The sequence below is a fragment of the Sphaerodactylus townsendi genome, linkage group LG04 (genome assembly GCF_021028975.2).
Source record: "Sphaerodactylus townsendi isolate TG3544 linkage group LG04, MPM_Stown_v2.3, whole genome shotgun sequence".
Lineage (NCBI taxonomy): Eukaryota > Metazoa > Chordata > Lepidosauria > Squamata > Sphaerodactylidae > Sphaerodactylus > Sphaerodactylus townsendi.
Genome location: NC_059428.1, coordinates 38,231,450 through 38,256,613, shown reverse-complemented (window position 1 = coordinate 38,256,613; position 25,164 = coordinate 38,231,450). Strand labels below are relative to the sequence as shown.

At 42.8% G+C, this 25,164-nt stretch overlaps 1 protein-coding gene across 2 annotated transcripts in view; it reads right to left on the bottom strand.

The window, feature by feature from the left end:
• The window catches only part of LOC125430856 (limbic system associated membrane protein), a 576,886-nt gene that overhangs the window by 104,726 nt on the left and 446,996 nt on the right, over nt 1–25,164 (bottom strand). The gene's annotated exons all lie outside the window — the stretch shown is intronic.

The window sequence follows — 25,164 nt, the reverse complement described above, 5'->3', positions numbered from 1 at the left end:
ATATTTCATGACTCATGCCAGACAAGACCTTATTGCCACATTGTACATCGATTGAAGCTCCTCCGCAGTCATCAGAGATAATCCCAAATATATATAGTCTACAGGTGACTAGTGCTTTGATTTGCAGATACAATGGCTTAAAATATTCACATAGTAGCATTTATGGCAATCTGTCAAAGGCTAGCTCTCATCAACGTTCCACTGTTTTCAGTGGGCCTTATCCGTAAGACCTCCAGAAACTACTGTGGCCAGCCGGGCATCTGCATTGCTTGTTTATGTTATGTTGATATCAGTAAGAACCCAAGTCAAGGGACATAATTCTAATGAAATTCCCATTATTTTCTCTATAAGCAATCATTTCTAAATTGAAAGAATATGTTAGGACCAACATATTTTAATAATTTCCTACACACTATCTTTTTTCTTTTTTTCCACAACAAAGTTAAAAAATGAATTTTCAGCCAGCCAGATATTGCCTTTTGTGATCAGAGATAGGATATTGGGAGGGGGAAGGTAGGATTTTCTAATTTTGATGTTATTACTTTACATCCATCAGTCCATGCACAAAATATTGTGCCATTTGGAACAGAATTGTTGTCTAGATGGATGCTGCACAAGACTGAATAGAATCTTTTCATGCTCCTACATTTGTATTGACATTCTAAGGGCTAACCAAGAAAAAAAGTCTATTAGAGCCCAACAAAATGATGTGGGAATAGGCAGACAGACACGTTTTGGGTACACAAGACCAACTTGAAGTATTTGATGAACCTGATTCAATCAATATCTAAATTGGGTGAAGTACTTTCTGAGGACTAGCAACTAACTCTTAGGCTGTTTCCGCACGGCCAGAGGCAGCGGCTTCCCATCGGCTTTGATGAAGCCGGTGGAGCATTGGGACCATTCGCATGGTCCCATGCAGGCAGTCCTGATGCCAATGCTGCCTGCAGGGGCGGCTCCGCACAGAGCCTCTCAGGGTGTCTGAGAGGGAGTTACCTTGCATTCCTCTGCAGCTCTGGGCAGCTAGGAAGACATGCCCATGTTGCCCTCTGACCCTTGGGGTTCACAGGGGAGTGTGGGTGTGTTGTTCCAGCCGCCCAGAGCTACAGAGGAACACAACGTAAGTCCCTTGCAGGAACGCAAGGAGCTAAAGAGGAACACAAGATAAGTCCCTTGCAGACACTGGAGGGATCAAAAGTGGCGACCTCACGCCGGTGCAGTTTGCACCGCGTTGGCAGGAAGATGCCGTTTTTCAAAAACCTCGTTCAACGAGCAAGGTTTAAAAGCGGCATCTTCACGCCGGGGGGGGGGGGGGGACTTTGTCTGGGGACAAAGACTGGGGACAAAGACTGGGGAAAGACAAGGACCTAAGGCACAATGCTGCACAATCTACAATTGAAAGCAACCAGTTTCTCCAGGGTAGATGGGATGAAATTTTGGAGGATTTCCAGGTCCCACCTAGAGGCTGGCATCTCTAAAGTCCTCTAATTCAAATATGGTTTCTTAAGAATTGGTCTAATCATAGCTTTCCAGTTGTGAAGGAAATGGCCCAAGAGGAACATATTACTAATCTTCCCCAAAGAGGTTTTCACCTGAAATAATTTTACTAGCCAGGATGGGCAAGGATCTACAACCACAAGCACTCTGTCAACAAGTCTGTATTTGGCTTTGCTGAAATGAAAAAAAAAAAAACAACCCTGAAAAATGCTCTCTTTTTTGCCAGAAAAAAATTGGGCCCTTTAAACAGAAGCTGAAAAAGATGAATTGGGAAAAGTCACTGATGCTCACAGTAAGGATCTGCCGAATATAGGGATACGTAGTTATTTATGCCCCCAAAAAGCTGCTACAGTTAAAAGCCATAAACTATAAAGAAAAGCATGTACTAAGAAGAGGCCTATTGGGAATTTGGGCAAAAACATACAAAAGATTAAGCATGCCAATTTCACCTTTAATATCTCCACTTGAAGCTTTTTTATGATGTGGTCATCCAAAAGAACAATGTTACTATAATATATAAAGTTATGGTTAACAGCCAAGGGAAAATCAAATCCTGGAGGAAAATTTTAAAAAGAAGGAAATAATATCCAATGGTGGATATACTTTCAAATAGTATCAAAACTCAGGGGAATTCTAAAGACAACAGGTGGTGCCTTAACAGTAGTGTCAGAATTTGAAAAAAGAAATTAGTTTGCAAAAACAACGTTAGGAAGACTCTATGAGCGATTACTCAAATATACGACTGAAACAGAACAAGTCAAAACCTGTATGATAACATGGGTGCAACATTTCCAAGAAGACATTATTATGGACTAAAAGTATAAAATTCTCAATGTGTCAATCTTTGAAAGAACATTGCTATAAAAAAGTTTTTAGATGACATTTAAACCCAGAAGATATTAGGAAATTAGACAAAAAAGGGAACATACTGGAAATGTCAAGAAAAAAATTGTATCATTTGTTCATATGTGGTGGACCTGTAAAAAGGCAAAATAATAATACTGGAAAGAAATTCATACAGAAATGGGAAAAAAATTACTGAAGATTAATTACCAAATGGATCCAAACACCATGTTTCTGGGCATCTTTCCAAAAAACTAGCCAACAAAATTACAAGAAATACAGCCCAATCCCGGGCAGGGACGGACGACACTGCGCCGGTGCTGCCCTGCCCTCTCCAAGGGGCTTCCCTGCAATGGGGGGGGGGGGTTTCCAAAAAGGTTAAAAGCCAAAAACAGCCTCAAGAATCCCCCATAGGAGATGGCAAAGATATGCCATGAAAATTCTAGTATATCTCCAAAGCTGACTTTGGTGACATACAGGGGCTGGACAGGTAGTGGAAGCTGACTAAGGTAGGGTCCACCCGCTGGCCTGCCCCTGGATTGCCCCCAGTCACATGTGCCTAGGCTGGGACAGAGGCTTCCAGAGCTGTGCAGCGCCTGCCCAATAGGGGTACGTTGCCTGTTTGCCTGAGCATCTGTCCCACGTGTTGGCAGGGTGGGCAACCGTGCCAGTTCCATAGTGCTGTCCCCCGCACTCTGGATTGGGCTGACCTTCTTGTACTTATTAACAGCAGCCTGAGTTTCAAGCACCTCCAGTTGGAAAATGGAAAGGTTTCCTGACTGGAGAACTTGAAGATAAAATGAAAGAGTTCTCTAACATGGCTAAATTGACCAATCTTGTAAATTGAAGACCAAAACATCAATTCCCTGCTCCATTTGGTAAGTCCAGGGGTGGGGCTGATGGTTGTGGGGTGCTCCAGGGTCCCTGGGAGGGCATTTATGACAAAGAAGGGTGTGTGTGAAACAGGCTGCTGGGTGCTGGGAGGCAGCCCTGTCCCTGGATACATTTTTATTTATCATTTTAAAAAAATATTTTACAAAATTACAGATAAAACCAGTTAAGTTTTTCAAATGTCCTACAGTTAAAGCTATTTTATTCAGTATATCAGGCAATGTTAGCTCTTTTGTTCTTTGTTCTTTTTTCTCTTTCATTTACACTATCAGGAATGCAGATCCATTATATATTTGTTATTGATATAGATTATTTTGATTTATTTTGACTTTTCTAAGTGTTTATTATAATTATTTTAATTATATATGCTAGTTATGTCTGTTCTGCTTTCTATATTTTCTTTTCTTTTTTGTATGCTTTTTTCATGTTAAATCAGTAAACATTATTTTTTTAAAAAAACACCAGTTCTGGATCTGCCCTTAATCAGCCACTTGAATCAGATGAGCAAAATTGTCAGAGCTGATCTTCAAGTCAGAGTCAAACTCTAAACCACACCATATACGTTAATTCCAGTGGATCAGATTCAGCTCATGTTATCTTAGTGGGAAAGAAAGCCGTCTTCGTTGCCAACTCACAGGTCTTCAAATGGACTCTACAGAAAGCTGTGATTCAGCTTGAGTTTTCTCCTAAGTGTACTCAAACTGTCTCATCAAATTCAATGAAGAGCAGAAGCTAGCTTAGGCCGTTTCCGCACGGGCGGAATATGGCGGCCTGGGGACGGCAAAAACGCCGTCCTCAGGACGCCATTCGCACAGGGGGCGCAGCTGCATCGCAGCCGCGCCGCCCGACTGCCGCGAGGCCAGCGTTTCCCCAGTGCGCTTAGAAGCGTACTTGTTGGGGAAATGCCACCTTGAAGCCGCTGCCGAGTGAACGGCAGCGGCTTCAAGATGCCTCCCCCCACTCCCTCCCGGCACTTACCTTGTCCCCGGGCCTCCGGCGCGTCGCCGAGGCCTGGGGACACGCCCCCCTGCCCTGCGCCGCTGGAGCAGGCGCGCAGGGCCGGGGGGGCGTGTCCCCAGGCCTCGGCGACGTGCCGGAGGCCCGGGGACACGCCGGGTCGGCCGGGCGCCAGCGCTCCGCGGCGCCGGCGTCCCGGCTCTTTCCAGGACCGTCCATGCGGACGGTCCCAGCATCGTCGGGTCGGCGCAAAATTCCGCCTCCGTGCGGAAACGGCCTTAGTTTCTCTGCAAAAGAGAGTTAGAAGAGAGTTTGGTTGCTTGGATGGTGCCAACCAAGCCTCCGCGGAAGAAAGTTCCATAAGTAGGGGCAGGGTATTCAGTTCTGGTCGCCACATCTCAAAAAGGATATTGAAGAAATAGAAAAAGTGCAGAGAAGGGCAACAAGGATGATTGAGGGACTGGAGCACCTTCCTTATGAGGAGAGGCTGCAGCGTTTGGGACTCTTTAGTTTAGAGAGGAGACGTCTGAGGGGGAATATGATTGAAGTCTATAAAATTATGCATGGGGTAGAAAATGTTGACAGAGAGAAATTTTTCTCTCTTTCTCACAATAGTAGAACCAGGGGGCATACATTGAAAATGCTGGGGGGAAGAATTAGGACTAATAAAAGGAAACACTTCTTCACGCAACGTGTGATTGGTGTTTGGAATATGCTGCCACAGGAGGTGGTGATGGCCACTAACCTGGATAGCTTTAAAAGGGGCTTGGACAGATTTATGGAGGAGAAGTCGATTTATGGCTACCAATCTTGATCCTCTTTGATCTGAGATTGCAAATGCCTTAACAGTCCAGGTGCTCGGGAGCAACAGCCGCAGAAGGCCATTGCTTTCACATCCTGCTTGTGAGCTCCCAAAGGCACCTGGTGTGCCACTGCGAGTAGCAGAGAGCTGGACTAGATGGACTCTGGTCTGATCCAGCTGGCTTGTTCTTAGGGTAGGGCAACAACAAAGAGAAGGAAGAAATGGAAAAGTGGGGGGGGGGTCTGTTTTGGTGTCAACAACAGAACAGAAGAATGGCATGTATGCATTATAGTGTTTCTGTTTTTAAATGTCCTGATAGAAATTGACGTGGAGTTTTCCCAAGATCTGCACAGGAAGCAAAGCTGGAGAAAGGGAGGAACAATAAACCTTTGCATCAGAAATGCTTCGGAGATGCTGGCAAGGGACAGGTTGTCCTTGGAGAAGTACCAAATCTGAATTTGCAGATGCTTTGAAAAGCAGCAGCAGCAGCTCCGTTATAGGTGCTTTGAAAGAGAAAATGGTCAATTGGGGTATGAAGGTTCAATTGCTTGGGGGGGGGGGGCGAAGAGAAGAGAGAAGAGGGGCCGGCTATTCAAGGGCAATACATTTACTGCAGCTGATTGCCTGATGACAGCAAGCCACCTATGCCTTTTCAGCCAGACTTTGATATGTGTGATGGTGTTGCTGCTTCTGCTTCTGAAATAGTATATCCATTGGATCAATGATGTGAAATTAAAAAAAAAAAACATCCAGAAAGAAACCCTGAACTATCGCTGCTATTTCCTGAGCAGCAGCACTTCTTCTCCCCAGAGTTTCATTACGGTCTTCTTTCACTTCAAATGTATCTTCTTTCTAATTCAGCAACTGTGTCATCCTTTAGCTTTGGTCTCCCTATGGCAATATTCTTTTATCCTAATCCTGCCCTGTTGCTTCTTAATTTAGGGATGCAGACTTAACACAGTGGGTGAGGGCATGGAAGAGGCTGTCTTGAGAAACAAAATGGGGGAGGGAGGCATCGCAGCTGCTAGATCTGGAAAAGCAAAAGGGCAGAAAGGCCACCAGGGGCTGTGGAAGGCAAAGGTATGCCTACTGCAAATCCAAACCACAAAGCAGTAGTGATGAGGTATGAGACAGGGAATCCCAGAATGCTTCGCTTGAAATTTAAAATTATAAATCTTGTTCAATGGATGCGTGTGGGGTATTATGGGGTTGTATGCAAGTCTAGTGGCACAGACAGCATCTGGGGAGATGCCCCATCAAACTGGGTATGAATAAACACTTTTAGAACCATCCATAAATTACTCATGAACCTTCCCATTGATTCAGAACCGAAGGAGCTTTTTGCGGAGCATAAATTATGCATTTTAGTACAGGACAACAAAAAAACACACTTTGCAACTTCCTTAATACCACAAGGACTCATGAAATTGTGAAATCTGCCTATTTTCTTCTTCAGTGCACTGCATATCTCCCTACAGAGTTTGTGTTATTGTTACATATTTACAATAAGCAGGGGATGTGATTAAATAAGAAAGGCATGTGATTTGGGGGAGGGGGGAGGAATGGGAGAAGTGACAATGAATGATGGACATTTCAAACCACCAGCGCAAGCCAAAGTCAATTGAAGTAAATGGCCTTAAAAGTCTGCAACTTGGCACTGTTTTGCTATTACATCAACAAGACTGTATTTTGGTTTAGGAACAATTTCATTTATTAAAGTGGGCTGGGGAACAGCCAACAATTTAGAGGCAGCTCTGAAATTTGGATAAATGGGTAGGGATTGTTGTGAGGTTACAATGATGGAGGGCCACAGAACTATGCAGTGATTCTGTGAAACAAGATACAACAGAATTTTCTTCAATTTCCACATGCACTTTAAATCCCTGTCTCACTACCTGAGGCATTTGTCGCTGCCTACAGAATTCACAGCAAGTCAACAATATGACAGTGTGTACTTGGAGACAAAGAAAACACCCAGAATGAGAGAAAAGGCGGAAAGGATGGAGAAAAGGAAAGAGAGAAAAGAAGGCAGGCGAACAGGCAGTAAAGGGAGAGTTCACACCAATGTACTGCAGGAAGAGAAAGCTTCATAGAGGAACAGTACTTCAGTACTACATATAGCAGGAAGAGGGTGCTCTTCCCTTGCATGAAAACTCGGGGCACTGGCTGATAACTCTGCAAGTGTTCCTTTTTTGGAAGCCAATCAATAAAAACCTAGCCCATTGTTGTATTGGGGCCGAGGCTTGTACATTTCCTGATGTGGCTGCTACCCAGACATGCTTCCCATGTCCTCTTCCCTGCAGGGGCTACTAAGCAAAGAACGGAGGCAGGAAAGGGGAGCCCTGAGCCGGAAAGCAATCCCATTTGAAATTCTTAATGCTGTTTGTTTCCAGCCTTCCAGGAGGCAGGGGAACAATCCGCTCAGAAGGAGAAGGGGCCTTGTTTTGTTTCTCTTACTTAATTGACTGTTGCAAGGCAATCTCAGGCTTGGCACAAGAGGCAATGTCAAAAGGAAGATGTCAATGTCAAAAGGAAGATCCCACCACGTTGGCAGTTGAGGACTACTTCTCATGAGGAGCATGCCAGATGAAGGCAAGGTTCTGCTAAGTATGGTCTGTTCCATAAAGCACAAATAAGATGTCCTGAGGACCTTAAAAAAGATGTCTTGGGAAGGAATTTCACACAGCTTTTCCCCCAAAATATCTTCAGGATGTTTAATTTCAGCTCAAGGCACCTTTTTTTGAAAAACCTTTTTTCTTTCAGACACCTGCAAGATGTCCCCTGCCTAGCTGTGTGGAATGCAGAGCTCAGGAGGCATCTAATTTTTCCCACCTGTGTGTTTCGCTTTCTGGTCAGTTCCCTCCTCTTCTTGCACCTAACATTTTGTGTGTTTCTGAAGGGATTCTCCCTGCCTCCTTTTGCTGGAGGTTGCCCCAGGATGTTTACTATGCAGGCTCTGATCCTGGGCACCTTTTCAGTTTGAAAAATACATAGCTATACTCAGCTCTTCCTGATGATTCCAGCAATATATAGTTTTCCTATTTTTTAATTTTGAAGGAACTGTATTTGAATATACACCAGACACACATATGAGAATCTTAGCTGCTCAGAGACAGTCCTGCTCAATGGGTGGTAGACCTGTCCTCTGACATCCCAGTGGTTTTCCATGGAAGTCCTCCAAGTGTTTAATGCCTGTCTCTAATGCTTGACTTATGCATTTCTGTGTATATTCAACTATATATTGCCAGAATTGGCCGGAAGAGCGGAGTCCAGTGTTGGGTGAAACTGAGAGAGCGAAACATGCCTTTACTGTCTGGAACCAAACCAGCAGCTCTCCGGAGGACATCTTATTTTGGGTGTGCTGAGTGAAAAGAAGTAGTTGCCTCTTTTTAAGATGTCCCACAGACATCTTATTCATGCTGTGCAGAATGGACTGATGCTTGTGTGCAGTACTCGCTGTGTTGGACTGGTTGAAACAACCATCCTTCTGCTTAAAGGCTCATCAAGAGGAAGATCTGAAGGAATTAACATTTCTATAGTGCTGGTTCATCAAAGGCAATGAAGCTAATCCAAGAGCACCACATCAGAGCACAATTAAGACGACACTATTCATTCTCGTGTTTTGCATGTTTTTTGTATCTCCCAAAATAGTAGTTTAGTTGCAAATGCAGACACTGGGGTACCACCCTAAGCATCCATGGCACTGATATAAATGTTCATCCTTGCCCTCAAAGCGTGAAGTGTTTTGCCCAGTTCCTCTTCTCTCCTGCTCCTGTTTGCTTGTAGATAAGAACAGATTCACAAGATCATCTGCAGACAGTGTGGGTCTGCTCGGTGAGCATACCTATATTAAGTTTTCATTTGCATCTTGGCAAATGTCATGACTGGTTCCCCCTGCCCAAACACAACTCAAAATCTTTCTTATTGCGCATATATCTGTAAGCTCTGAACAGGTATACATGCATGAGTATGACCTATGACATGATATTAAAGCAACACACACACACATACACGAGCCCTGTTCATGAGTAACAATGAATGCCCATATAATGCATGTACAACATACATTTGAGTTTTCATTGCACATGTGTACACATTCACACTTAAATGTCTGGTTCACATTTATGTAGGTAACTGCTCCCTGTTTTCATTTGTAAAGTGAATGTGGGGTTGGCCCTTTCTTACAATCAGATATGCTCAGATATATGCAGGATGTACAGATGTTCACTGTAATATATGTACAGGCCTGCCACTGAATTCCAAGATGTCTCTTAAAGCTTTTTGGCTCTCCCCGAGTTGCATGTGTGACAGAGATTTTCTATGAAACTTGCTGGTGGAAGCCATGGGGTTGAGCTGAGCTGAGCTGGGCCAAGCTGGAGAGTTGAGCACAGGTGTCATTGTATAGACTCTGGTTGGCTCTCTGGTGGAAAAGAGAGGCTCGGGGTGCATATATTGACTGTGAGACCTGCTGCAGTTTTGGACTGTCTCAGAATTTACACCACAGAATGTTCGCAAAGTGAGCCTGAATATTACATCTCACTAATATCGTTCTGGATCAGTCTAGAAACTGAGCAATTTGGGGCCAATTCAGACATTCCCTTACAGAAGTAGTGCAGACTGATCCAGGGTAATTGTGCTGGTCTCTACCATTTACAAGACTGATTTTGGACTTCTGTCAGTGCCCTTAGGTAAAAGAATCATCCTTGTAATTGCAAGCTCTTTAAAGGCTTCCTGTAACAAAATCTCACCAAGGCCAAACAGGATGAAAGTGTATTCACCTGTTGCTTTTCCCTCCCTCCTCCCCCTCCAGGGCTGGCAGACTCATTGCACAGAAACATGAGGATCTCTGACTGAAATAAAAATTGAGGTTGCAGCAGGGGGCTGACAGGCAGGTGGAAGAAAAAAACAGATGTGAAGGCAATGGGGTGTGAGGGTTGCGTTTGACCTGCAATATATCTAACAACAAAAATCAATCCACCAACTGTAGCAATCTATTCTGTCATTCTCCCACTTCCCACCCATGGTCTGCCTCACTCTGTGCTGGCTTGTCAATGACTTGACCAGTCTCTCTCTCTCTCTCACTCTCTCTCTCAGCCTCTCTTATCTGCCTCTCCATCCTGTTGCTCTGGGTTTGTCCTACTTTTATCAGTCCCTCTGCCCCTTGGCAGTATCTTTCCCTCCATCTTTCAATTGTACCTTCCTCCCTCTAGTATCGATCCATTCCTCCATCTCTTTCAATTGATCTGTTCCTCCTATCCTTCTGCCACAGTGGTTTGCTACCCTTGCAGTCAGTCCACAGTGACTAGCTAGTTTGTCTGCCTGCCCACGTCCTCTCACCTCTCCAGCTTCCCTCCCCACACGTCAATATGTGTGAGTAATAATGAGCTGCCTGTTTTAGGGGCCTCCTGGAGGAAGAAGCTGCCCTATGCCTGAGATGTGCTCTCTTTCTCACCTTGCCAGCTGGGGCCTCGTTTATCTGTGGTTGCGGATGCTTTTAGTGTGTATTATTAAGAAGGCTGAGAAACCAATCATCCTGCAAAAGGCAAGGCGGAGAAACCATTAGGAACACAAGGGCTCTTTGCTAATGATTACCTGAGACTTGCCCAGGGCTGGCAGTCGGGAAGAGCGTTGATGATTGCATCCCAAGGCCCCTCAGTGTCTTTCATGAGGATTTTTCAAATACTTCCCTGCTTCTGGACTTTTGCAGGAAAAATAAAACATTAAGTCAGCGCCTCCACTAAGACACTTAAAAATGCTCAGTACACTTTGTGAAACTGAAATTCTTTAACACCTCTTGCCACTCTCATCATACCCCCTGAACAACACTACCTGCTCTTGATTGTTTATGACTACATTGGTCTGTTGTATCTCCTCGGCTGCAGGACTTAGCCACATGGAATGTTTTTGAAGGTCCACATCTTTATTTTTACTCCCAAAGGTGCATTTCATCACCAGCCTGTAACCCTCAATACTGGAAACCAAGGCGATAGAATGTATGTTGACTTGCAGGCAGCTGTGGGCCAACACAGTCTACACACTGGCAACATTGATTCAGGGTCCTCCTGTGCTGGGCTCTTCTCGCTGATATGCTTGCCATTTGTCCAGCTTCAAATGATAACAGCCAAAGCAATAACATAAGGGGCCCCCAGGCATCATACGACTCATTACAGATGATCAAATGGTACACTGAACTACTAAGTATTCAAGTTCTCTAATCCCTTACACACACACACACACCTTTCATTTACACTATACAGAGAAAACATATGATATCTACACAGTATCTATACTCCAGAGGCGGAGATGCAATGGGGACATCTGGGGTGGCTCGCCCCAGGTGCCATAACTGCAGTCATGTGTTGGGGGTGGGGGCAGGGTGGGGCATGTCGGGGACGTGAAGGGGCGTACGGGCAGTTCATGTCCCGGGCATAGTTTCCCCTCCATTTGTCACTGCTATACTCACATACATTCCTGACCAAGGTAGGCATGTGGTTCACTCTGTATTTGGGTTTGAATGCATATGAGGGAGAGAAAGAGGGAGAATTATCAGGGCCTCTATTTCACCCTTTCAAGAAGCAAGGCCCTGCACCTTAATATGGCTGACTTGGCCACCTAGCTACACACCATGATGACACTGAGACTAGACAACTGTAATGCACTCTTCACAGTTCTCCCCTCAAAATCAGTTTGGAGACTCCAGTAGGTACAGAACACCACTGCTTAGTTATTTTCAGGAGCTCTGTGGAATGTGCATATTACTTCCATTCTGCAATCACTCCATTGGCAGCTCATCTGTTGCTAGGCTCAATTCAAGGTTTTGGGCTATCACTTACAAAGCCTTTCATGGCCTTTGTCCCTCATATCCATGTGACCCCTCTCCCCCTTGCCTCTGCATGTCAGCTTTGCTCGTTGGAGCAAGGCCTTCTGCAGGTGCCAACTTGCAAATGGACAAAATCTGCAACTGCTGTTACATGTGCATTCTCAGTTGTGGCTCCCATCTTAGGGAACAGCCTGCATGATGAAATTAGAAATGCTTTTGCTCTCCTGGCATTCCACGAACTATGCAAAGCTGAGTTGTTCGGGAGGGCTTTTATGAATAAGCAATAAGGCTGTAGTGTAATTAAACAGTTTAGAAAGTTGTGCTGGTAAATGGCTAGGGACTGGAAACTATACTGCTGTGATCTATTTGCTCATCAATCTGCTTCTACTATGCAATTCCTGCACTGTTTAAACTGTCATATTTAAATGCTTACCCTTTGTTACCAGGTTTCTTTCAGATTTCTGGTTGGCTACAGATTTCTATAATCCAAATCCTATTGCACTGTTTATTGGGTATCCCATCCTAATGATTGTACTTGACTTAAAACTGTGTGATCCACCTTGAGTCTCACTGAGAAAGGAGAATTATAATTCCACGGGGCCTGTTAGGTAGAGTTGTTCCGCCAGGCCTTTGGCTGAGGCCAGTCATGTGTCCTGATATCATCAACTGACCTTCCTACAATACCCCACAACAATCAAAATGTGTTTAAATTGTGTTGCCTCTTCTTGAACATGTCCCATGCTCACATTGTCCTAAGGAGGCCTTATACTGGAACTGGGCCAGTTAGTTTCCATAGGCGTAAACAGTTGATGCCATCTTGTGTTTTACTATGTCTAAAGAAAGGTATTTTACTGTATTTCATGAATGAGTAGACATTCTTTCTGCTTAATCGTTATCATTAGGTGGCCTCACTTGAGCCCCCCTTCTCTCTCTTTCTGACATCTTGAATGCTACAAAAGCAATGTCCTAGAACTATGGTTTCCAACCTTTCTTGACTCGTGTACCCCTTGGCAACCCATTTCTCAAAATTGTATCCCCATATTAGCAAACCCATTACATAATTTTTTTTCGCATATCCCCAAACGCTCTGGTCCATACAGGTTCACAGGAGCTGCTGTGCTAGAAAGTAGCAAAACTGGGCAAATAAATATTCCCTGTACAACATAGTTGAGTTCATATTACAGACAAATGAATGCTCTGGAAATTTCATATTCTGGGGCTGTGGGAGACCTTGCTTCTTCCAAAGCCATGACTATCACCATTGCACACAGCAGTAGGAAATTGCCAGAGTGGGGTTCAGACTATGATCTGAGCTTAAGAAGAGCTATAATGTTTCCCTAATGATTGCAAAGTTAGCATTAAGAGCCACTGAAGTTCATTACCAGTGAAATCATATGCACACTTACATGGGAGTGAGCCCCACTGAATATTATGGGGCTTACTTCTGAGTATTCCCGCATAGCTGTATTCCCTGCAAATCAGATGAATTGAATTATTGGTAGCATCACTGCTTCTAATGTAAACTGTATCAAATTAACCTTGTTTTTATTCCCTAGGCCTGCTGCTATTTGGACAGCCCTCTCTGTATCTAATTTTATGAAACTTCACCTTCCATACCACTACACCACAATCATTTAGAACATCTTCAAAGTATCTTTGCCTTACCTTGCACATCAGCCACACTAATTTACATTTTCTGTGATGAAGATGACCGAAATTCCCACTGGGGGCTCAGGCATTAACATTTCAGCATGACTGGGCAAGTGCTTAGAGATTAAGCTTTCAAAACAGCTTTGAATTCTCCGGTTAAAATTTGCTTGAAATATCATGACAAGCTTTATTTATCTTATTAAGTACACTACATTAACTTTGCAAATATGGTAATGTGGACAAAAGTGCTTTCTTGACAAATTTCTAGAATAGGAAATTAACTACATTCATTAAAGTAGCCTTAATTATTAGTGATTCCTAGAAATGCTCTGAAAAGTCAATATTCCCCTTCACATGGGACCCCAGGAAGCAGAGGCGTATCCCAGCACTTGTGTATGGAAGGCTTTGGCTGGTCCTGTAGTGGAGTATGCAGTCACATTCCAAAACACTCGCATTCCAAAACACTTTGACTCATTCCGCACATGCAGAATAATGAACTTTCAAACTGCTTTCAATGCTCTTTGAAGCTGTGCGGAATGGCAAAATCCACTTGCAAACAGTTGTGAAAGTGGTTTGAAAACGCATTATTTTGCGGGTGCGGAAGGCAGAATTGTATGTTGTTGTATGTTGTTGACTAGGAGTAGGCTACAAAAAGGAACGAACCAAAGGGCACACAACTGGCGCTCTAGGACATGAGCAGTTATAGCTGTGCCAGTTATTGTTCTTTAAATTCAGACCTGATGTTAAGGGCATGAGAAGCCTGTGCTCAGTCATTTTAGGGGCATTCCATTGGCAGGGTTGCCAGCTGGCCAGTTATTCACTGACATGACCAGCATTATCAAAAGAGGATTTTTCCTTACAATCTAAAGAGTAGGAAAAATTGGCTTCATTAATTCCTTTCTTATGTATTGCTTTCTTATGTGTTCCTTTCCTTTCTTATGTATTGCTTCCTTCATGACTTGGATAACTTGGGGTAAAGTTAAAGGGGATAGAACAGACTGTGCCTTAGTGGAAGAGTTTCTGTCTGCAGAAGGTCACAGGCTCAGTTCCTGCATCTCCAGTTAAAAGGACAGGACAGAAGAAGGTGATGCGAAAGACCTCTGGCTGAGATCCTGGAGAACTGCTGTCAGTCTGAGTAGACAATACTGACCTTGATGGAGTGATGACCTGATAAAACAGCTTCATGTGTGAGGTTCTCTTTCAAACTCATCCTAAGTGATCCAACCCACTCTGACCTTGAGGAAAACCTGTAGGGGTGGCTGGTGAGCATTTCAACATCTTTGTTCATGCAGTTGGCTTAGCCTTTCCTCACTCCCTTACACTTTTTCCTACCTGATCCTTGGTGAGCAGTCTCTGCCTCTTGTCAGATCTGTGGTTTTAAGAATTGGCAACCCAATCCATAAAGCCTTTGCAGAAATTCTAAGATATGACGGTATAATCCTGAACAGAGTTAGTTTGGTCTAAACCTGTTTTGATGGATTTGCAATAGTATAACTCTGCATAGCTTTGCATTGTCAATGTCTTTTGGGGAATGGAAATGGGGAATAGGATTGTACATGAGTGCAAACAATGTATGCATACAGTCTACATATATACAGATTCCCTCTACACTCACTGAGAACTGTGCCTTCATGGAATTCTGGTATCAGTGCTGTTTTCTATTTATATATATATAGATGTTCCAAGTGGATAGCACATATATATTTATATATATAGCTGTTCCAAGTGGATAGCATATATATATATATTGTCTATATATATATAGATATAGATATATATATAGATATATATATAGAGAGAGATATAGATATATATAGATATAGATATATATAGATATAGATATAGATAGATATAGATAGATAGATATAGATAGATAGATATAGATATAGATATAGATATAGGGATAGGTATAGGGATAGATAGATAGATAGATAGATAGATAGATAGATAGATAGATAGATAGATAGATAGATAGATAGATAGATAGATAGATAGATAGAGATATAGAGATATAGAGATAGATATAAAGATAGATATAGATATAGATATAGATAGATAGATATAGATATAGATATAGATATATAGATATAGATATAGATAGATATAGATATATATTGTGTGTGTTTATATATAAAAAGATATATATATCTAAAAAGTGCTCTTCTTTTTTTCTTTACACATAAAGGATGCTGCATAGAAACAGGGGCTCATTCCGCACATGCAGAATAATGTACTTTCAAACTGCTTTCAGTGTTCTTTAAAGCTGTGCGGAATAGCAAAATCCACTTGCAAACCATTGTGAAAGTGGTTTGAAAACACATTATTTTGTGTGTGTGTAACCCCCATGCCCAGAATGGGTTGGCCCAGAATGGGTTGACCCAGTAAGGGGGTGGAGACTCAGAGCAGCAGAAAGGCTGCAAGAGCTCTTTGCAGAAGACAAGGGTACCAGACTCGGACCTTGATTTCTATAAGCCCTTAACACCTTGTTAAGGTAATTGCAATATTGTTGGGAACTACTGGGAAGGTAGTTGTTGTTTTTGCTATGTTGTAAATGTTGGAGTTTATTGTTTCAGGGTTTTCTTTTGTGGTTGTAATGGGTGAGAGTTCTCCTGGAGACCTTCATCATGTTGCAACCTGTTCATCAAGCCCTTGGAGTCTTCAGGAGCCAACCCACTTGCAAAGAAGAATTGGACTTGGCAATATTAGTAGACTGTAAATAGAAGGACTTGAAAATGCAAACTTAACAGGACTGCAGAGTGTAAATGTTGATGTTTTAAAAGTGTTAATTGTAAAGAAAAGTAAACCATTTTGTTGTTTAAAAATTGTTGTTGCAACTCATTCCAAGTACTGCCCCACAGAACCCACAAGCTGAGGTTACATGTGCGGAAGGGGCCGTAGACACACTGTATTTGAAGATGGATTTCCATAGGTTTTGCAGAGAAATTTCACCATATGGAAAGAAATCCTTACAACATCCTGAGGCTACTTGTTCTTATAAAGGCATCCAAATGCAATAAAGAAGAATATATTTTGGTTTTAGGGCTTCATCACATGGTCAAACATGCACAATAACTAGTAATCAGAGAGAAGTTACATGGATTACTCAGATTCCAAGGGTGGTCTGGTTATACAAATCCCCTTGAATCATCTTCTTCTCTATCTAATTCTGAACTCTCCTGAAGTAAAAATAGGGGGTGCCCTAAACTAGACCAGCTTTCTTTAGTATTATGGAGACTGAACCATGAAGTCCACATTTTAAAAGGAACCAAGTCTACATTGTGACACTCTTGGCACTGACAAACAATGGCCTTTTCCTCTCAACTTATTCAAAACATTTTGATGCAGGAAGTGTACTTAGGACTGCCCTGTACTTAGGACTGCACTGTAGGTAGCCTTCAGCAAGGCACTCTGTCTCTCAGTCTCCCTCTACAATATGAGGGGAAATACTGGCTTGCCTGGTTGTAAGAAAATAATATATGAAAAGCAATTGGAACAATGAACACCCTATATAAAATCTCAGTATTACTGTTTATAGTATAAATGGTATCCACAATAACTTTACACTGTTTTGTGGCATCAAACTGTCTCTCATCACTAGCTGCAAAAGCAACATTTAGTTCAGGTTCACAAGCCCTCAAATTGACCTGCAACCAACAATTTTGGCACAATTTACCACTTCAGCATTGTTATATGTAGGTCAAAATTTCAAAGCAATGCGGCTTGTTAAGATTTTGCCATTTGTTCTTACTTAGCTGATCTTTACACAGCCTCAAGACCTTTTACTGTATTAGTCAATTCTGAAGATGGGAGATATAGCCCATTAGCCAATGTATTTTTGATCCTATACTAGATAAAATCATCTCAGCGGAGCAGTACAAGATCATTCTCATGCCACAATGGAAGAGGTGTCAAAGAGGGTTCAACAGAATAACATCAAACAGTACAGAGTTTTATACAGTCCACATAAATACTTGATGTTATGCAGCAGGGTACTACATCGAATTGACCAAATAGTGCTGTCTTTGATCAGGGTAGTAAATTGTGAAAACTCACTGTAGAGATCTTAAAGAAAGATCTTTGGAAAAAGTACTCTTGGAGTTATTTCAAAGTGCTTACGCAAACTACTATGCATGACAGCAGACATGCACTACAGCAGGTCCATCCCACTTTATACGACATAAGAAATCATAGAGGAAAATGTAGCTGTAGGCAACAACAGGCTGTAAAAGAGGCCAGAAGTGAAGACCTGGTAACTATACTTATATGCATATTTACACATATGTGTAAAATACTGTCAGTTTGCAGCCAACCTATGGCAATCCCAGCAAGGGGCTTTCAAGGCAAGTGAGAAGCAGGGGTGGTTTGCTCTTGCTTTCCTCTGCAAGACTTCCTTGATGGTGTCTCCCATTCAAGTACCACTCCTGCAGATATTCCAAGATTGGGCTATATAATGCCGCCTTCCTGCCCATAATGCATACTTACAGAAGAAAAAAAAACAACCCCAATGAGAAAAACTTGCAATAACATATCAACATGTGAAGTTGCCCAATACGTTGTCAGATCTCTGATCCCGTTAGGCCAGTGCTCTCTCATGAATTAACCTGTATAAACTCATCTTATACTGAATCAAACCATTGGTTCATCAATTAGTGGTCTTTACTGTCAAACGTATACTGTCAGAAGTTCTTCAGGATCTCAGGAAGAGGTCCTTCACATGATTTTTTAAAACTGGAAATGCTGGTGTTTGAACTGTTTTTTTAAACTGGAAATGCTGGTGTTTGAACTGTTTTTTAAACTGGAAATGCTGGGGCTTCCGCATAGCAAAGCAGATGATCTACCTTCCCATTACTCTGATTGGCAATTGGTTTCTGGAGATATTTGTTAGTCCTGGCACTTTGTCAGCCCTGTTGTCATTCTTTAAACTGGATATATATTTTATAATACAAACCTAAAGAAATGGAGATAATTTGGTAATTCAGTCTGGGAATTGCTAAGGGTGAAGGTACACATAAACTTACCTCCAGGCAACTTCTCCTGAACATTTTAAAAAAAATTGAAGCAACACACTTCAAAATCAAGCACTCCCAAAAGCTTTGTTGAAGACATTTGACGAACAGGGAAATATGTGTTTACTCTTCCATCCTAGACACAGTGCTGGTATTAGATAAAGGTCAGGATCCTTTGGAATGACGAACAGAAAGCAGAGCAAAGCTTGACAATAAGGAGGAAACAACATCATTCCTTATATCTTATATGCAAATATCAGAATTCACATATACACTGCTGAGTTTTCAGACGGTCATGATATGCCTGAACTTTTTTGTCTGTAATGTACAGTAAAGACCAAGGAAGTGGGCTGGCCATTTATCTTACAGGGAAACTTCCTGGGGGACCACTGCTCAACAGAACCACTGGAGGGCAGGAGATGGACAAGACCCAGCAACTCTGCCCAAGACTCAGGGGCCAATTGATCCTGACCACGGCAGTTCGTGTCAGCTCACTGTCTTCTCCTACTGCACTATTTCCAGTTTGAGGGGTGCCCATTTCTAATCCTGCTGAGCTAAGTGGCCCAGGAGTCATGGCTTATAGAACAGCAGGATTAGCCCAGGGCTGTTTTCACTGCCTGATCTGCTCCTGCCAAAGGCCTTCATTTACGGCATATTACAAGTCAAGATTTTGGCCACAGAACAGCATGTGAACAGGCCAGTCTGTGTCTGCAATGGAAAATTTTGATTTCGTATATCCAGAAGATAACATGAAATAAGTTTCTTGCTGCGAAAAATTGGATACAATGTATTTTTAATATGTTCATTACCGATAGTGTTATAGGGGCTTTTTATTCTACTTTCAGAACCATTGTATTGAAACATAGATTTTAAATTTTTAAGTAAGCAAATGAGTATGCGGATAGCTAGCAGAATGCCATTTTGCCAAGATTTCACTCTCATATGCTCTGTATATGTGTGGGGATACTCAGAATTAAACATTTGAAGCAGTGGAGTGCAATGACTAAGAAATATTCTCCTGTCAGTGTAATGCTGCCAGTGTATAAGCCAGTGAAGAAAAAAGGACATGTTCATTGATACTAATTTTCTTCTAAGAAACCGACCAGGAAAAACAACAATGGTTGTCTACTATGGATGTGTGAGAGACATAAATAGGATCTATGCAACTGATTCCAAAACCTGAACTGCCACCATTTTATTCTAAGGGTATTTTTCCCCAGATAGTTTCACCATGCCAAAAGAAGGACCACAGTCTTACACTCGGAATACATTGATACAGGCTGTCTCATGACACTAGCAAAAAGCAGATGCCTAACTAATCATAAGGCTCTAACTGATGTTTGGACAAATGAACTGAAGCCAGGGTTAAGAACATCAAATGCAACACACACCTCTCTCTGTGCATGCTTTAGAATGTATGCCCTTTGTAGTTGTAAGTTGTCATGCCTAGAAATCAATTGGTACATATACAGGCATTTGTGAATTGTCTGTAACAGTAATCAGTATCAACTAAAGAGAAGTCAACAGGCTATGAAGAAACAAGAGGCAGCAAGGTTCAGTAGTCAGACTGTCAGAGTAAGATTTTGGAAACCCAGATTTGAATCCCCATCCTGCCATGGAAGCCTGTTGGGTGACATTTGGCCAGTGACTTTCTCTCAGCCTAGCCTACTTCACAGGATTGTTGCTGTGATGATGAAATGGAGGAAAACAAAATGATGTAAGCCACTCTGGGTTCCCATTGGTGAAAAAGGGTTCCCATTGGTGAAAAGAAATTTTTAAAAATTACTAAGTATACACAAGAACATAAGAACTAGCCTGCTGGATCATCTAGTCCAGCACTCTGCTACTCGCAGTGGCCCACCAGGTGCCTTTGGGAGCTCACATGCAGGATGTGAAAGCAAGGGCCTTCTGTGGCTGTTGCTCCCAATCACCTGGTCTGTTAAGGCATTTGCAATCTCAGATCAAAGAGGATCAAGATTGGTAGCCATAGATCGACTTCTCCTCCGTAAATCTGCCCAAGCCCTTTTTAAAGCTATCCAGGTTAGTGGCCATCACCACCTCCTGTGGCAGCATATTCCAAACACCAATCACACGTTGCGTGAAGAAGTGTTTCCTTTTATTAGTTCTAATTCTTCCCCCCAGCATTTTCAATGGATGCCCCCTGGTTCTAGTATTGTGAGATAACAGATACAGATAACGTAATGACTTGGAATTTATGTTGAGGAAGGAGCATCTGAGCACTATACACTAACATGTGAAATAGATGTTTTTGTCAGTTTGACTGAATTTTTTCCTCTTACAGTCGGCTAACTGACAACTCTTTTTATTGTTCAGCAGGAGGCCACTAATGGACTTATATCTCTAGCAACGTGTAGTAACCATAATCATGACTTTTAGGGCACAATAACTATGTACTTAAACATGTTGCCATCTTGTTTTAGAAACAATGGTCTATTAGTGATGGTATGTTAATGTGAATCTTTATCATGTATCTTTTTCATGGAGGGATGTTCAAAAATCCCCATTCATTCAGCTATCCAAACAGCCAGTTGTGCACCTTCAATTGAAGCATAAGTACTGCTATTGCTGCTGAACGAACAAATACATTTTTAAAGCATTTATATATTTCTACTAATTCCCTGTGGGGATAAATTTGACTAGTCAAAGGAATTCAGACTAGTTGGGATCTGGGGAGATTAGGAAACACTCTTCTTGGAACTAAAACGTTGACTCTTCAATTTAAAGGGGGAGGGTGCAGAAGACTTCTTAAGAAAACCTTCATAATACAGTCATCTTTATTAAAAACAAGGGGGAAAGAGCGTGACAGGAGCTCGAGTGTGAACTTGGTGGGGCGGGGGGCAAATTAGAGAAAAAACGAAGAGGGAAAAGAATTTAATGAATAAAATATTAAGATCATCCATTTTTTATGCCAAAGCATGGAACGTTCTGGCCTGCTGTTTCCTTTTGGTTTAACATGTTAACTGGTACAGTTCCCCTGTGAGAGCCCTCTGCTTGTAATAATTGTGCCAGGCACTTCACTGCATGCAAGAGCTTGCTGGCTAGTTAAGGCAGGCAGACAGGAGAGGGCAGGAAGGAACAAACCCTCTGTGGCCTCAAGAGGCAGAATCATTAGGCAGAAAAAACCTCCCAAGAACAGAACAGCAAGTTAGCAATGTAGACAGGAAAAGTGACTCCCAAGCAAAGAGATGCAAAAGTGAGAGGGAGCAGGAAACTCTGCAGAGGGTCAATATGTATGCTCTGTGTGACTATGAGGCATCTCTGATATACACAAACAATAGGAAATGGATCAGAGATGACCCACAATGCCTGACCAGTTCCCAGAAAAACCTTTGCCAGACAATGAGCTTATCTACACAACTGCTTTGGTGCAGCGAGGGAAGTCCAGCGGTGTGCCTGGGGAGGGACTAACTTTAGTTGGCTCCCTCCAGGCTGTTTGGTGCTATATGAGTTCCCTCCCACCACTTACTGTATGCCAAAAACAGTCCCTTAAGTCTGAAAAGCCCCATAGAGGCTGCTCGGTGGCAGGGAGGCTTTTGCATTTTTGTAGCCTCCCCATGCTGCCAGAAAGCCCCTTTGGGAGCATCAGGATGGTGTAGCTGCAGCACTGCAGCTGGGCACTTGACATGTAGATGGGGCAGCCTGAAGGGTATAATTCTGCTTAGTGTGGGAATGTTATACAGTTGTTTTTCTTCCATTAAGGCAGTTTCCGGATGGTCAAAATATCCTGGGTTGAGCAAGAAAAACATCCCTGTGCCGCCAAGAATTCTGCATGGTTCCCGGTCCTAAGGCAGGTTTGCCCCGTGATATTTCTCTCATCTCAGGGTATTCAAAAACTACCAAACTGGTGGTTCTTAAAAAAAAAAACCCTGAGGTGAGCCTGCTACAGTGCGAACACCAATCGGGAGTAGGACAGGTTTATTTTTCCCAACCAGCCCTCTGATCTCCCCCGCCTGATATTCATTTAAGCTGCCACTCAAAAACAGCAGACAATCAGAACGCGGGACACCAGACATGCTCAGATATGCTTGCAGCTGCCACTCAAAAATAACAGCCAATCAGAACATGGGACCCCAAGCATGTTCAGATATGCTTCCAAAGTAAATACAGAAGTCTGGCGCTTGTGCAAAACAAGCTGGAGTATTTCCTCTCGGTTTTCACTGGATTCCTTCAAAAAACAGGCAGCCATGTGAATGGACATCCCGGGATAAAATAGACCCAAGTTAAAAAAAACACACAGTGGTACACAGGTATAATTTTGCCTTGCAGAAACGACCTAAGATATCCAATAAATACCTAACCTAAGCTGTGTTTCATTTGTTTCATCTGTTGTCTTCTTTCCCTTTCCTTGAGTACCAATATAGAGGTTATTCGAGCACAGACACATGACATTCCACATAAATTTCTCTCTGTCTTCCAGTTTTGATAAAAAGGCAACTCTATAAATCCTGAGTGACACTTAACATTGGTCAATGTAAAGTGTGTGTGTGTGTGTGTGTGTGTGTGTGTGTGTGTGTGTGTGTGTATTTTAGTCTTACTCAATGGAAATGGCTGCCTGTTGTCAAATAAAACCTGGGCCAGGGACCAAGAAAATCCATCATCTGGTGTATGTTACAGGCCTCTGTTGGGGGTGTTTCCAGGCACAAAGCCCAGTGCAAGCCAGCTGTTGGCTCCATCCTTGGGAACCCTAGCCTGCCCCTAGCCATGCTGACTTCACTCCACTCCTTTACACAGATGCAGCTCTGGAAGAGAAAGCCCCTTTCGGGTCAGATGCCCTCTGCCCTGTTTGCCCTTCTCGCTGGTGTACCTTCCACTTATGTTTGTGGGGTGGGAAAATAGCCCACAGTCCATTCCAACCCCCCAAATCTGGATGGGACTGTAAAGTCCTTGAAATCAGTTATTTGGGCTTTGTTGTGCTTGTTAAAGTGGAGAAAACTTATACTTCCTTTGCTTTGGACAGGCTTTGGACACCGACCTCATACAGAAGAAGAAGGAAGAGGAGGAGGAAGAGGAGTTTAGATTTATATCCCTCCTTTCTCTCCTGTTAGGAGACTCAAAGGAAGTTACCATCTCCTTTCCCTCCCCCCACCCCCACAACAAACACTCTGTGAGATAGGTGGGGCTGAGAGAGCTCCAAAGAACTGTGACTAGCCCAAGTCACCCAGCTGGCATGTGTTGGAGTGAACAAGCTAATCTGGTTCCCCAGATAAGTCTCCAAAGCTCAAGTGGCAGGGTGGGGAATCAAACTAGGTTCTTCAAATTAGAGTGAACCTGCTCTTAACCACTACACCATGCTGGAGGGGTGTAAGGTGCCACCATAAAATATTTTCGCCAATCTTCACTTGTCAAGTTAACTTATGAGAGATCTATGTTGTTCCTGATGCTCAGTGAATTCAGTGAGAAACTGAGCACTGCCCACCCTGATGGGAAAATCAGCATTGGCCTAACTCACCAAAGTTTTAAGCTACGACCCTTTGCTTGTCCCCGTATCTAAGAGAAGCAGCTTTTTACCAGGATTAGTTTTGTTTTTACATTATAGATTCCTGCCTTGGGCACAGTGAGGCACAGTTGCCCTTAAGTTTTCAGTGGAACTGCAGATGTGAATAATGTATGGTGAAAAGGTAAACTGCCCCTACAGAGAGCTTTTGGTAGAGGTTGGGGGTGTTGAAATTTACAGCGTTGCATGCAGTAGCAGCAGGGAATTCTGGGAGATCTCTACAAACGTTCTAAAGGTGACAGTTGGAAACAGTTGCTCCCTGACTGTTGCTGAGGAAAGATGTGTTCTGTATAACCAAAAAGGCTCTGACTGATATGAAAACATCAGTCTTCATCCCTTTACCAAAGAAAGGTGATTACCATGTTTGTTCCAATTATTGCACAATAGCCCTCATCCCACATGCAAGCAAGATCCTTCTCAAGATAATACAAGAAAGGCTAGGACCAATTGTCGAAGCCCAACTCCCTGATGTATAAGAAGGCTTTTGACGCAGTTGCGGCACCCACGATCACATTGCAAACTTGAGATGGATCATGGAGAAAGCTCAAGAATACCAGAAGAACATCTACATGTGCTTCATTGATTACCACCTCTGACTGTGTTGATGGCAAACCCTGCAAGAGCTAGGTGTGTTGCTGCATCTAATCAAGCTGATACAGTCACTCTACACCACAGTGAGCCACAGTGAGAATGGCTCGAGTGTGAACTTGGGGGGGGGGGGATTAGAGAAAAAATGAAGAGGGAAAAGAAGTGATCATGCAAACATTGGAGCTAGAAGACTCAAAAGCATGAGTGAAAATTGGCGGCAGAAACATCAACAAACTTTGTTATGCAGATAAGCAACGTTGCCTGCAGAGACCGAGAACAATCTGAGACAACTTATAGTGAAGATCAAAGCTGAAAGTGAAAAAATGGGCCTCCATCTCAATATGAAAAAGACAAACATCATGACAACAGCTAGCATAGATCGGGCCCAAATTAGCATTGACAATGAGGTCATTGAGTGCGTCCAAGACTTCATCTTCCTGGGCTCAAAAATTGACTGTAATGGAGAAGTAACCCCTGAGATAAAGTGGAGAATAGCATTAGGACGAAGCACAATGCTGAGCATGGATAAAATTTGGAAAAGCAGAGACATCAGCATCAAAATCCAGCACAGGCTAGTCCAAGCCATCATCTTCCC